Source organism: Sinocyclocheilus grahami, unplaced genomic scaffold (assembly GCF_001515645.1).
Source record: "Sinocyclocheilus grahami isolate Dianchi unplaced genomic scaffold, SAMN03320097.WGS_v1.1 scaffold341.1, whole genome shotgun sequence".
Classification (NCBI taxonomy): domain Eukaryota; kingdom Metazoa; phylum Chordata; class Actinopteri; order Cypriniformes; family Cyprinidae; genus Sinocyclocheilus; species Sinocyclocheilus grahami.
The window spans coordinates 1060089-1074893 of NW_015505520.1; the positions used below are offsets into that span (position 1 = coordinate 1060089).

General features: G+C 36.4%; 1 pseudogene; it reads right to left on the minus strand.

Moving 5' to 3' along the window:
• Nucleotides 1–11370, minus strand: part of LOC107603122 (uncharacterized) — a 23951-nt pseudogene extending 12581 nt beyond the window's left edge.
• Between the last annotated feature and the right edge of the window lie 3435 nt (nucleotides 11371–14805).

Below are 14805 nucleotides of genomic sequence, written 5' to 3' on the forward strand. Positions count from 1 at the left end.
TCGTCAGTAACGGGACAACTCAGCTTTTCAGCTGTCAACCCAGCAGAACGCAAGTAAACGAACAAAATCTTATCTCTGCTGAACTGGTGTCGAGCTAATTTAGGCAGTAAACATAAGCTAAAATTCTCTGCTTGGTGAATTCTCTCAGGTGAATTTAAATCACTCGTGAAAACGAGTTAGAACTTTGAAACTTCATGCAACTCCGTCAACTCTCATTTTAAAGAAACTATGTTTGTGTGTATGTGTGTTTTAGCTTAGTTTTGATGTAATCTAGAATAGCCAATAAAATTCATGTTTCATTTATAAAGAATCATTGTTTGGTGTCATATAATTTTAAGGTTAAAACTTTTGCCAAAGATCCCTTGCTACCTAGCTCGTAGCTTACTTATAATAATTACTATAATAGCTTACTTATAATAATTGTATTGACCGTGGCCAGGGAAATACAAAGATTCAAGTTGTTAAAATATACTAAGAATCACCGGCTCGCTGGACGACCCTTGATTTAAAGTGTAAACTATCAGATTTGAATTCAGTTTTAATCAGGTTGACTCAGAATTTTCAGATTCGAGTCCTTTCAAAACCTGAGCTAGAAATAAAATTAATGATTAATTCCCTTATAGAATTAACGACTTACAAATGAGTTAATTTCATTACAGAAGCTATATATAAGATATAAGGACATTAAGCTGCTGACAAGTCTGAGGTAAGTACAAATTGAAAACTTCAGTCAGAGTAATAGCTTGTCTCTTTAGTAACCACTGATTTAAATTTGGAACCCATTTAAAACACTGAACTTGTAAGATCGTAACAGGACTTAAAGGGATAGTTCGCCCAAAAATGTATTTTTTGAGTTCGCCCATTTTTTCACCCTCATGTTGTTCCGAACTTCGATGAGTTTATTTCTTGTGCGGAACATAAAAGACAATATTTTGAAGAATGTTAGTAACCAAACAGTTGTTGATCCCCATTGACTTCCATAGTAAAAAGGGTGATTTTAATGCAATACCTGCCAAATAGTGAGCCATTTTTAAACTCATTAATAAATGGTTCAAAGCTGTTCACTTTACAATAAAGTTCACTTTTAGACATTTTTTAACGTTTTCTAACTCATTAATAAATGGTTCACAGGTGTTCACTTTACATTATGGTTCACTTCCACAGGTTATTAATGTTTATAACTCATTCATAAATTATTTACATTAAGGTTCAGAGGTAACTGATACTGGAATTAAAATTTTCATTATTGAGATTTCATCAAGTCATTGTTGTGCTTTTATGATTTTTTTTCGCCCCAAAATAAAGTTTGATAATTTCATCTTGATAAACAAAATATCAGTTTCTAATCATTGCTGTGGATAGGCATAATGAATTTTGCAGCGTATCATGGGTAAGGTACAGAGTAGATTCTGGTAAGAAACATTGTACAAAAAGTGACATGAGTCATGAGATATAAATGAGAGAACCATAAATGCAACACCTTCAGTCTCACTATAAAGGTCAATTTTTGCTGCATCATGAAATAAATCCGGAATCTAGGTTTGAGTGAAATAAGTATTAATAAATATATTTATTAGGCATTTATAACATGTGAGTTAAAAATGGCTCACTGTTTGGCAGGTATTGCATTAAAATCACAATTTTTATTCATGCATTTGTAACTGCTTATCAATGATTTATAATGCATTTGTAAATGAGTTATTAGTCATTTATGAACCCCTTTATAAACACTTTTAATGTAAAGTGTTACCAATTTGTTTTCCAATACATACTATACATGTTGCATATCTTAGCGGACTACTAAGTAAAAACAAAGACACAAAAAAGGTAACACTTTACAATAAGGTTTATTAGTTAACATTAGTTAACCACTTTAGTTAACATGAAGTAAGCATGAACAACACTTCTACAGCATTTATTATTCTTAGTTAATGTTAATTTCAACATTAACTAATGCATTATTAAAATCAAAAGTTGTGCTTGTTAGCATTAGTTAATGCACTGTGAATTAACATGAACTAACAATGAACGACTGTATTTTCCTTAACTAACATTAATAAAGATGAATAAATATTGTAATAAATGTATTGTTCATGGCCTGTTCATGTTAGTTAATACATTATCTAACATTAACTAATGGAACCTTATTGTAAAGTGTTACCAAAAAAAAATAAATGTTTGGTTATGGATTCAAATTTACGTTTTACACATTTAGAGAATGAATATTTTTATTTTAATGATAAGTTACCTCATGCTGTTGTGTTGTGGTGATCAGCATCTGCGGCAACTGAAACGGACACTAAAAAAAAAAGGTTTAGCTTTTTTTTTATTTTACAATTATATCACTGCATAGTTATTTAGACAAATTATATCCATACAGCAATGTAGGGCTGTCACGATATTAGATTTTTCACGCCACGGTTATTGTGTCCAAAAGAATTCACAATATCGATATATCGCGATATCGCGATATCTATAGAAACCTTAGGGAATCAGCCAAATTAATTTTTACTTTGTGAACTGGAGTCAGATTGAATTAATATCAGGAGTCGAAGTAAACTGCAACGCGATTTTAATAAACTTCACCATGGCAATTTGGCCAAGACACCAGAGTTACACCCCTACTCTTTACGAGAAGTGCCATGGGATTTTTAATGACCACAGAGAGTCAGGACCTCGGTTTAACGTCTCATCCGAAAGACGGTGCTTTTTGACAGTTTAGTGTCCCCATCATGTTTAGCTGATGGTTAAAAAAGGGTGGTCTAAAGCCATTTCATGCTTTTGAAAAAGTTATTTACACTGTTAAAGAGTTGGATTTTCATGCTAAACATGGCCAAAGTTACAAAATAACGATTTGGACGTATGACGGAGTATTTCTGTGCCAAATACACTCCTTAGTTTCGGAAAGTTTTTTCGAGCATGGCCCTTCATGATGTCATGAAGGGCGGAATTCCTTGTATGGGCCCTTCTCCTGGAAGAGTGCACGCACAGCAAACAGAGCGCGTGCAAGAGCACACCCATCAACGTGCTTCTTTCGGCAGCTCCACACTTGCACCCTAAACCCTCGCGGTCTTCCTCTGAGTCCACACTTTCGTGACGTAATGCCGCTTTGACTGTCGGGTAGAAGTCTGCTGCGGAGCTCGCCCAAGTGCAGGCTCAGCAGAAGTGCGCATTGAGGGCGCTCGTGAGCACCCTTCTGAAAGCTAAAATGATGAATGGGACACTCTATGGCAGGAATCATCAAATCTGGCCCAAGAGATCCATTTTCCTGCAGAGTTTAGCTCTAACCCTAATCAAACACACCTGAGCATGCTAATCAATGATCATTAGAAAATCACAGGTATGTGAGTTTGATCAGGGCTAAACTCTGCAGCGCATTGGCCCTTCAGGGCAAGATTTGAGGAACCCTGCCCTACGGTCTCGTGGACTTAACGGACACGTGTACGCGGCGGCCATTGCCATTTGGGAATGTCTCCAAAGAAGTGTATTTTTGGTTGTGAGGGAAAGATAACCTTGTTCAGCTTCCCAAAGAACCCAGCGTTACGTGAACAGTGGATGCAGTTTGTTTCTCTGGGACAATGGAGTTTGGCACGTGTGTTTGTTTGTTCTTGTCATTTCGGTGACGAATGTTTTATAAACAAGGCCCAGTTCGACACTGGATTTGCACAATGTTTGATACTGAAAGATGGAGCAGTCCCAGCAATTAAATATCCCGGTCATGAGGCGGTGAGTAAAACTGCATCAAATTTCTTTGTTTTGTTGATAAGCGCTCGCGACTCTTTAGCTTCTCTTTGGCACACCTCCAGGAGCTCGGCTGTTTTCGGAGTGAAGCGTAAAGTTGTATTTTTCTTTTATAAATCTGACAAAACTAAAGACTCTTCGGAGATATGAAGAATGTAATACTACTATATAGCTACTCAAGATTAACATGAGATTGGCCGAAACTGTGTGTGTTATGTCCCCTTTAATATTGTGTTCCTTGATATGCTTTTTTTTTTTAAATAATCTTATAATGAATCATTTAAATTTTGCTATTGCAAGACATAGAATAAATATTACTGATCTGTACCTACATAAGTCGTTTGCCCACTGTTGAATTGGAGCAACTTTAAAGAAGTGCAGACCTAACGTTACACGCAGAAATTCAGCGTGTAGGGCAGCAGAATACCTTCACCCATGCCATTGGATTCTGTCATTGGACCAATGGATAGTCAATCTGAAAATCTCTTCAAACATCAGTCTTGTTCCATTTGCAAAAGTAAAAAAAAATAACAATAAATAATCATCCTACAGTAGTACACAGCGATGTCTGTTTGCTCGATGTTTGCTGAGCTGGTTCCATGTTAATCTAAACTTTGAAAGATCCTGAAATTTCTCTCCAATCATTATGCCAGTTTTGTATTCAGCCAAAGCCACAAAGTCTGGAGCAGAATTGTTTTGAAATTTTAGCCAGAATACTTTAAAGTGCCAATCGTATGGTGTGAAGCACTGCTGTGGAGTGTCCAGGTCGAACTCTCACTGCTGACATGTAAAAAAATGCCCAACAGCCTACCTAAATATTAAAAATTAAAAATGTAATTATAACCACCTGCAAAATCAGACTGTGTACAGTACATATTGAGTAACACTGCCGAGTGTTTTTATGAATTGTTTGTGTCAGAAAGTACTTAATTTGACAAAGGATTAAAGAAAAATCTTAAATACATACTCACACAGGTTAAGTATAATGCAAGTGATGTATGATAATTTGGTCATCTTAACTGATCTGTAGAAGACTTCACATGCAACAGACCTTTCTTTGCAAGATAGAAGATCGATCTTGTAAGGGTTATAGATTGAATGTCGGGGTGAGGCTTTGTGCACATTGCATGCAACTTGACAGCTTTTGCCACATCTTCCTGTCATGTGGTCTAAAGTTTCCTTTATTTGGTTGGTTTTGGTAAAGAAAGCTTTGTTGTAATGTACCTGTATTAAGGTCATTATTTTTCCAAAAGGTAAAATGTTTAGCCAAGATACTTAGCCTATGTTTTATTAGTTATTTGTAGCATATACAAAGTCCCAAAACAAGGCACAACAAAAGGTTCAACAAGAACAAGAGGTTAAAAAATATAAAAAGTAAAGCTACATCTATTTTGCATGCATTAATTCAGGTTACTGTGGAATTTATCTTTTTAGCTTATTGGTCTTACTACAAAATCTATAACCTCAGAGTCAGGTCAAAAATGTAGTTCAAAAGGAGATAAAGCAAAACGGGCTATGCGGGTATTTTATTTTTCTTTCATGTGGATGACAGCATAAAAAGTGATAAGTGATAAGTGAAGTGACATGTGGCCAAGTATGGTGACCCATACTCGGAATTAGTGCTCTGCATTTACCCATCCAAAGTGCACACACACAGCAGTGAACACACACAAACCGTGAACACACACCCGGAGCAGTGGGCAGCCATTTTTATGCTGCGGCGCCCGGGGAGCAGTTGGGGATTCGGTGCCTTGCTCAAGGGCACCTTGTCGTGGTATTGAAGGTGGGAGAAAGCGCTGTACATTCACTCCCCCCACCTACAATCCCTGCCGGTACGAGACTCGAACCCACAACCTCTGGGCTGTGAGTCCGACTCTCTAACTCTCTAAACAGCTCCTCTCAGAACTGACCAATATAGATATAGATAAGTGACACAACGCAGTTTGCTTCCGCCAAAAATTGCGGCCAAGGTAGGCTAAATTAAATTTGTGAGAAGGGTCTGGCTGCAGCCTTGCACTTGCACTCTCAGACTTGCACTCCCAGACTTGCATTCTCAGACTTGCACTCTCAACAAAAAGAATAAATAAATGGAACAAAATAAAAATATAAAGACTGCAAGTGACGTCACTAGCGGAAGTGCAAGTGTCTGAGAGTTCAAGTCTGGGAATGCAAGTCTGACAGTGCAAGCGCAAGGCTGCAGCCAGAGTCCCTTTTGGCAGCTATACCCTCTTGGCAAAATCTGCGCAGAACCAATCACTGGTGATCACTGCGAGATGCATGCCGGTTAGAAAAGTGTCCGAGCTTTTCAGGCAAGGCGAGGCACATCTCAAACAAGCCTAATGTCAGGGTTACTCATTCAAGCCAATCAGCTTTCAGTATCACATTAGTGCGTCATCAAAGTTTCTTGTGGCACAATTTCAAATTTAACCAAAATATATGTTCTTGAACTGCATTTTGAGACAAACTGCTTCACCTTTGCAGTTTCGATTCTCAACAGCAGGGGGAGTTAAATAGACAAACTGTACAGTCCAGTGAAATTCTGATAGTTCAGATAGGCTTATGTGTTATAGTCTTATTAATTAAACTGTAATTTGATGAAGGATAGCTTAAACCTTTCAAATTTGACTTATGTATATACATGTTTGTTAGTTTTTTTAAAACATATTTTTAGGTTCAATTTGGATTAAAAATATATATTTTTGTGTATATTGCAATATTTCAGTTTTGGTTCACTGATCAATAGTTGAATAATATAAGAATAAGACTATCAGCAAATTAAATTTAACGTTTTTATAAAAGGTTTTTTCCACCAATGGATTTAAAACCTTATGTTTCTTGAGGAATCATCCAGTGTTAGTAACTGGTAGGCTTGCTGTGGATATTAATAGAATCACTATAAATAAAAAGACAAAAGTTTTTAGCATTCTTTTTATTAGCACTCATAATAACAGCACTCGGATACATCAAATATAACTAATAAACACACATAGGACAATATTACTTATCGCGGACAATATCACAGAATTGTTATTTGATACTATAACCTCTGGCAGTGGAATATATAACGTGTGTGTCTGAGCTTCTTTCAGTCTCGTGTCTGTTTGAGTTTCTTCCATGGAAATGTACTGCTGCGTAGCTCAACTCCTCTGCTGCACCCTAAAACCAACAGCAAATTATTAAATAAATTAAACATAAAAGAATCAATATAGTTTATTTAAATAATAAACTATATTATATTATAGCAATACAGTTTATTGAAATTTACCTCATTAGCAGGAGAAGAAGAAAGTGTTGTTTGCAATGGCTGGGTGTCTGTAAAGAATATGAACCTTTTCAGTTGCAGTATTCAGTAAGATACATTTTAAAAGTATATAAAATATTAAAATTGACACATTTTGATATGTCAGTTTATACATGAGTGCTCCAAAATTATAAAAATTCTCTCAATCATATCTCAATGATAAAATCAGAATTCATCATATTTTGTAATCATTTTTAAATTCTGATTTAATTTCATCATCATAATCAGTGTCAGTAATGCTCTAATAATCAACATTATCATACAATATGGTCATCAGTAGGGATGTAACGATTCACTCAACTCACGATTTGGATTTCACGTTTCGATTCACAATTTTTTTTTTAACAAAATGAGATTTAAGACAAATTATAAATTAAATGTGTCCTTTTATTATTGCTTGGACAAAATTCTGTAGGCCTACATTTCTTTGTGAAATTGAAATATAACACTATAATAATATACTAATATAGCACTTGTATATCATTGCTCTTTTGTTGGTTTTGATTGCTTCTGTTGCCCTCATTTGTTAGTCGATTTGGATAAAAGCGTTTGCTAAATAAGAACATTTCAATATAATGTAAATTTAAATAACAAAACTAAATTGAAATTAAAAAAAGCCCCAAATCAAATAAATAAGTAACACAAAGTGAAACTATGCATAAAAATATCCGCATGAAACAGAAACAGCAGACGAGCTGAATGAGACGCCGATTCACTCTCTGCCAGCAGGTGGCGTTTTCTTTGGTTTCCGCTGAAAACAAAGCAGCGCTGCACTTATGAACTTTAATATGCAGTATACAGAGGCAAAATGAAAAGAAAACATACCATCGAAAGACAGTAAGTTCCCCTCAGAAATAAGAACATTTCAATATAATGTAAATTTAAATAACAAAACTAAATTGAAATTTAAAAAAAGCCGCAAATCAAATAAATAAGTAACACAAAGTGAAACTATGCATAAAAAATATCCGCATGAAACAGAAACAGCAGACGAGCTGAATGAGACGCCGATTCACTCTCTGCCAGCAGGTGGCGCTTAAAGCGTTTTCTTTGGTTTCCGCTGAAAACAAAGCAGCGCTGCACTTATGAACTTTAATATGCAGTATACAGAGGCAAAATGAAAAGAAAACATACCATCGAAAGACAGTAAGTTCCCCTCAGACATACATTCATATAAACTCCTACACCTAATTGAATCATGAGTTGTTTAGCATCTCAACCGATTTGAATCGTCACATATTTAAATCGATTTTCAACCGGCTCGCGGTTAATCGTTACATCCCTAGTCATCAGTGAATATTCTTGATAAGGAAATGACTTACCAGAAAATGTTTCTTGTCGTTTTTGTACTCTCTTACATAGAAGGATAGCGATGATCACCAACCACAAGATATTTGTTGCTACCAAAACTGGGACCTTTAAGTCAGTCCATGTGGTCTCGGAAACTGGTTCTAATTATTAAATAAATAAGTAAACAAACAAACAAACAGCAATTAAAATGTGATTTGATCTGTCATGTGCATTTTTCTCACCTCCAATTTCAAGCCTACTTCCATTCCCAAACAGTATCTCCCCACACGTGACCACAGCACAGTAGTAAGTCCCAGCATCGCTTAAACCGAGGTTCTTCTTGGGGAGATTGTAGATAAAGGACTGTACATGTGAATCTTTCTCAGAGGTCTTCTCACATTGATCATTCATGTTTCCATGCTTATAAATGATTCCTGGATGTGTGTCTCCTGATTCATGTTTAAACCAGTATACACTGTGATTTCCTACACATTTTTTAGTGAGAACTGAACAGTGAAGATTCACAGAGTCTCCTGGGTTAAAGGGGTCATATGATGATTTACATTTTTCCTTTCTCTTTGGACAAGCTCTTGGTGCATAAAGAAGATCTGTAAAGTTGCAAAGACTAAAGTCTCAAATCCAAAGAGATATTCTTTATAAAAGTTTAGAGTCAGCCACGCCTACCTAAAACATGTCTATGTCACAATGTGGGAATATTTGCATAATGCAGCCCAAATGTTCACACAAAGAAAGAAGGTGTAACTTGTATTCTCGCTGTAGTATTGTTGTTGCCGCCGCCGCCATGTCGTGAAGGCGCTGTGTGTTTCGTTGTGAAAGCAAAACTACTTTGTTTGGCCTTCCAAAAGAGGACGATATCTGCTTCGTCATGCCTAGAGCTGATCCGTGCTGGTTGCTGAGGAAATACATCAACTTTGCGCTGTGGATCGCTGGATCGGCTTTCACCGTGGACGAAGCGGAGTCCAGCCCGGGGTCATCACATGTGGTTACCGCAAGCCTGCCGGATACTCCTTCGTCGAATCCACCGGCCGCGCCATTCTCAAGCCCACCTGCCTCTGCTCACTCAAGCCGGCCTCCGCTCACTCTAGGCCTCTGGCCTCCGCTCACTCAAGGCCACGGTGTGTGATGCTGTGTGTTTCGTTGTGAAAGCGAAACTACTTTGTTTGGTTCCAGAACAGTTCAACCCAAATATTCAGATGTGTGCTGCGCATTTTATGGAGGACTGTTTCCTGATCCTGGTAGAGTAGACTACAATGCCGACTGTTCTGACTCACAGACTGCAAGTACGTTTTTTATATTTAAAGAAGTTGCCACTGACGATTCAAAGGCGAGTTTTGAGCAGTGTAGAGTAGCGCTTGTTGTTTGTCATTTCTCCGATCACAAATGCAGACATGGTTTTATGTTAACGTGGCGCGATGCAACGCAACACGTAAAAAGACAGTATAAGTCATTATAATCCGTAATTATGTCCCCACTGGATGCAACAAATGTCTCGTTTATAATGGGTTTTAATGTTTTTGTCTCGTTGCTCCGGCCTGACAGGGCATCATCACAATATGGTAAGGGGCGTAACATTTCCGTCACATGCTTGAGGTATTCGGCCAGTCATAACGCTCTCGATAGCTGGCCAATCAGAGCACACCTCGCTTTTCAGACCGATGAGCTTTGTAAAAATCAACGCGTTTCAGAAAGACGGGGCATAGAGGAGAAATAATAGTGTACATTATGTGGAAAATAATGTGCTTTTTGAACCTTAAACTGCATAAACACATTTCATTACAACAAATACACAAAATAATGTTCTTTTTAGCAACATCATATGACCCCTTTAAACTCATTCTTATTTACCCATGTACCCGAGTCCATTGCAGACAAAAACTGCTTAATATGATGTTGTTTTGTATTTAACCCTGAAATTAGAGAATTATTACATTATTTAGATGTTCATTGTTCATAGTGATTTTTTTTCTTCAGGAGATGCAATATGACTGTTTTTTGCTAGGTTTTCTTACATTTGTAGTTTAAAAACAGCGGATGCTGACCATAAACTTAGTGATATGAGATTTACTGGTATTCAGAGATTGATCAAATGTGAAGCTAAGTGGATCTATTATATGGACTGTGTATATCCGAAGGGATTAAATGAAGAACTTCAATTGTCTTGTTTTTTTTTATGAATTGTACTTTTGTTAACTCCAACAGACAACCATTGTTCTCTAATTTGATGTAGATTATCCATTGCTTTACATATACACACATTGTGGCTATTTCTTTTCTTTCTTTTTTTTGGATCAGTGTGTGTGTCCTGATTGATCATGTGATCTCTTTAATTATCATGTGATTCCTCAAATTAAGATGGCTCCTAGTTCTAACATTGTTAGGTTGGCATTGAAAATGGTCAACATGTGACCGAAACGTTTGCCTTTGTTTCACTCAGTAAATTGCTTATATCGTTTTCATCTCGCTTGTGCCTCTTTGATGTTTGAATGTGTGGACTTTTTTCAAGCTCTTCACCTTTAGTTTAAAAACAGCCCACAACTAAAAGTTATGAGATCATAGTCACGGGCACCGCAGTAATAGATTCCAGTATCTGATGGCTTTGCATCTTTTATGGTTAGAGCAAAAATATTTCCTCTCTTTAGAACTGACAATTTCTTGTCGTTCTTGAAGTCTCCATAAAATGTTGGTGTTGAAGTTTCAGCATAGAGACTGAGGATGCATGTTGGAGCTTCTCCCAGAGATTGCTTGAACCAGGAGTAAACGTTTTCATGGTGTTGAGATATCAAGCACTCTAAAGTTATAGTTTAGCAGTAAAGGTCTCCAGGACTTTGTTTTGAACTACAGCAGCAGATGCGATGAAGCCTGAGAGGGAAAAGGTACAAACAGTATCGTCAGAACTGTATCATAACAGTTTCCTAAATATTATAAGGTGAGAATTAACTTTGGAGAACAAATCTCTCTTCCATAGCAAACACACCTGTCCTAAAAGGTAGAAAAAATATCAGAAGTACTTTAAACATACAGTAGTTGAGGTCTGCTGTGCATTTGGCAACATCTTACTGAGTGTTTGTATGATGTGTGGGTGTGAAACGTTTGGGTTTTGGGGAATCAAGACTTGTCTTTCTGATTTAGATGAAGTGTGATTGGCTGTTGTCAATTTTCCATTCAGGCCTTCTGACCCAAGACATATAGCATGTGATGTGGCTTATCTTTTGTTCTTATGCTCATTATTGGAGCCTCTGTGAATCTGGTTCTGGTGTCTCCTAATGATCAACTGGTAATTTTTAGTTCTTCTGAACTCTCATTTTTAGTAGTTTTTGACCTTTAATTTTCTGTATTTCCTTGCTACACAGTAAGCTCAGAATGAAAAAAACAAAAAACAAAACGGGTCCCGTGTTATTTGATCAACCTTATTGATAGCCAGTCATTGTTTCAATAACATTATACTCACAAAATTAAGTTTATATGTAGTATGTAGTCTAGAAATACAGGGAACATTTAAATATTGTAGCTCAACCAGTAATGAGCTGTTCCATATAATTAAGTCTGTCATGGCTGTTGGACACACTTTGCATGCTTTTTGATGCCTAATCTATTATTTAACCCCTCAGAACATGTCCACTAACATGACCACTAACAATATTATCCTGTAAAACATGTCAACTAATGAACTGGTGCCCCCTATGTGCAGTCATTGGAAAAACACAGGCTCAAAGCACCTCCCTTCTGTCAAACCACTACAGAGCAACTTTCATCCAGTTCTTTGATCTGTCAGTTTCCCTCAAAATATAAGAATCCCTCAAATTTATTTTAATGCAATAAAATAATGCTATCAATAATATTATTTTAATGCAAATAAAAGCATATTTTGTAAATTCTAAGATCCTCTGCAGTAGTTGTTTACTCAGTCTAATAACATACTGTATATCACTGTAGGTCAGGGGGGGTCCAGACCTGTTCCTGGAGGGCCACTGTCCTGCAGAGTTTAGCTCCAAACCTAATTAAACACACCTGAACAAAAGTAATTAAGTGTTGTGTTTGAAATCACCCATCTTTAACCTCATTCACTATTCCCTACATTAGTGCACTTATATAGTCCAGTTGAAGGAGGGAATGAAAACGTGTGAGCATATTCGGACACTGAGTGCGTCAGAAGGGCTGCCGCTTTTGCATTGTGCTTGCTGTTTAATAATCATTTGAAACTTAGCAAACTGACAGCTCCTTTAGTAATGAAAAGATTTATCTCGAATTCTGTCATGGAAACTAGCATAAACCTTAATGAAACTATTTAAAAATCAATCAATATATAAATTTATACCTGTATGATATTACGCTGTACCCACTTTGGACAAGCCATTTGGAAAATGGATGAATGGATGACTCATCTGATCTGCAGGCACCATCTTCTTGCGAGACGCAGGAATTAAATCACAGTGCATTATGGATATTCTCTAGCCGCTGAGTGTACATCGGCTGTACATTTGTTATTGCGGTGCATTATGGGATTGAATAAATATTAACATTTGATATTACAAATGGGCTTTAGCAAGAACTTTAAGAAATATGAAATATGGAATTAATTTCAAACTCACGCCTTCTGTTAGCGTGTTAAAGTACCATCTCCTATTTGCATGAGGCACATTCTGCCACATGCAAAAAAAAAAAAAAAATGCGTATGCATGGTGATTCACTATATTAAAAAAGGTTCTTGAATAATCACTATTAATAGATGGTTGCTTGGTAATGCTGGAGGAGAATCTCTAAATATAGCCAGATTTCAGATGTTTACACTTCAATTTGACTCTTTCGTTTTACTGCAATAAGACGATGTATGGAAACTTTTACCCACAGAGACCTAAGCACACTTAAGGCTGCTTGTTTATTCTGTGTTACTTTCAGAAACATAAGCTTGACCGCAGCCTGAGCGCTGTGCATCATCTCTTCATCATCAATTCACCATCTTATATGTATTTAGTGGCATAAGTCTGTTTCTGAAACCATTAGTTAATGTGTGAAAGGAACTAACGTGGTATTCATGCAGTTGCACATTTTAACAGTGCTTTGTGACAAAATTGCATTGACAGAGACTTCAAAACACCATACGAGAAAAAAAGACATATTACTATATTAGATCACCGTATGACTATTAAATAATGGCACTTGTATAGAAGCAAAGATGTCAAGATTCAGTGGAGCACAGTGGTGATTTTATTACTGAGCCTGGCCTGGAAAATGCTACTCTTGAAAGTTGCATTTATTTATAATTTTATTTTTTATTTTTACACACACACACACAGGTTTGTTTTTATGGTTTATGGGGACTCTCCATAGGCGTAATGGTTTTTATACTGTACAAACCGTATTTTCTATTGCCCTTTATCAACCCTACCCCTAAACCTACCCCTCACAGGAAACTTTCTGCATTTTTAGATTTTCAAAAAAACTAATTCTGAATTATTTATAAGCCTTTTGAATTACAGGGACACTGAAAATGTCCTCATAAATCACCTTCTCGTTGTAATACCTATGTCATACCCATGTTATTATACAAATTTGTGTCCTCCATAAACCACATAAATATGCACACACACACACACACACACACATTTATATATATTAAGCATTAAAAATATGGGAATTGTAATGTCTGACAAGGATACATGTGCAAATATATAAAAAATAAATGTATTCACATATAACGTTTCATGAATACATTTATTTTTTATATATTTCCAAGTGAGGATAGTGTGCAGGATTTATTTTTCTTCTTTTAATTGGACCTTTTTATGTTTATTTTTCTCCCTATGCACCTATCGATTACCTTCAGGTGTGCAAGGGTAGGCATAATTGTTGATTGTTTAAGGATAAAAAAATATATATATATTTTTTTAAATTCAATTTACTGTCATCTGTGACTAACCTCACTTAAAAACAAGGGGTATTTTGTCTGTGGTTATGGAAAGTAGTGTGAAAGGCGTGTAGTGTGATGTGTCTGTGTGGTTGAGCTGCAGTGAGGGCTGGGGGTCAGTCTGGTGGGTGGAAAACAGTCAAACTGTGATGCTCTCATATGCTAACAGGTGCACACACTGGCACACAGACATTTAAGAAAGCCTTTATGTGATTTTTTTATTAAAATAAAGTTTACACACTTTTAAAATAGATGTAAATATTGTTTTAATAGCATTTTCTTTAAATTGTCATGAGTAATATTATCAGTATTCATAACGATCAGGCTATATGGCTGCTGCTGACAAAGTACATTGTTGTGAAATGTGTGCATAATTTTAATAATTTGTAGAGCTGTGTTTCAGTGTGTATATTTACAGCTTTGAAATCTGGTCTGCTGAAGTTCCCGTCTGCACGTCTCATTCTACACTGAACAGTTTCTTCCTGTCAGGGTCTGTATAGGAAATTATATATTTCACAACCCCTGCCTCTTGAGAAAGGGCCTGCTT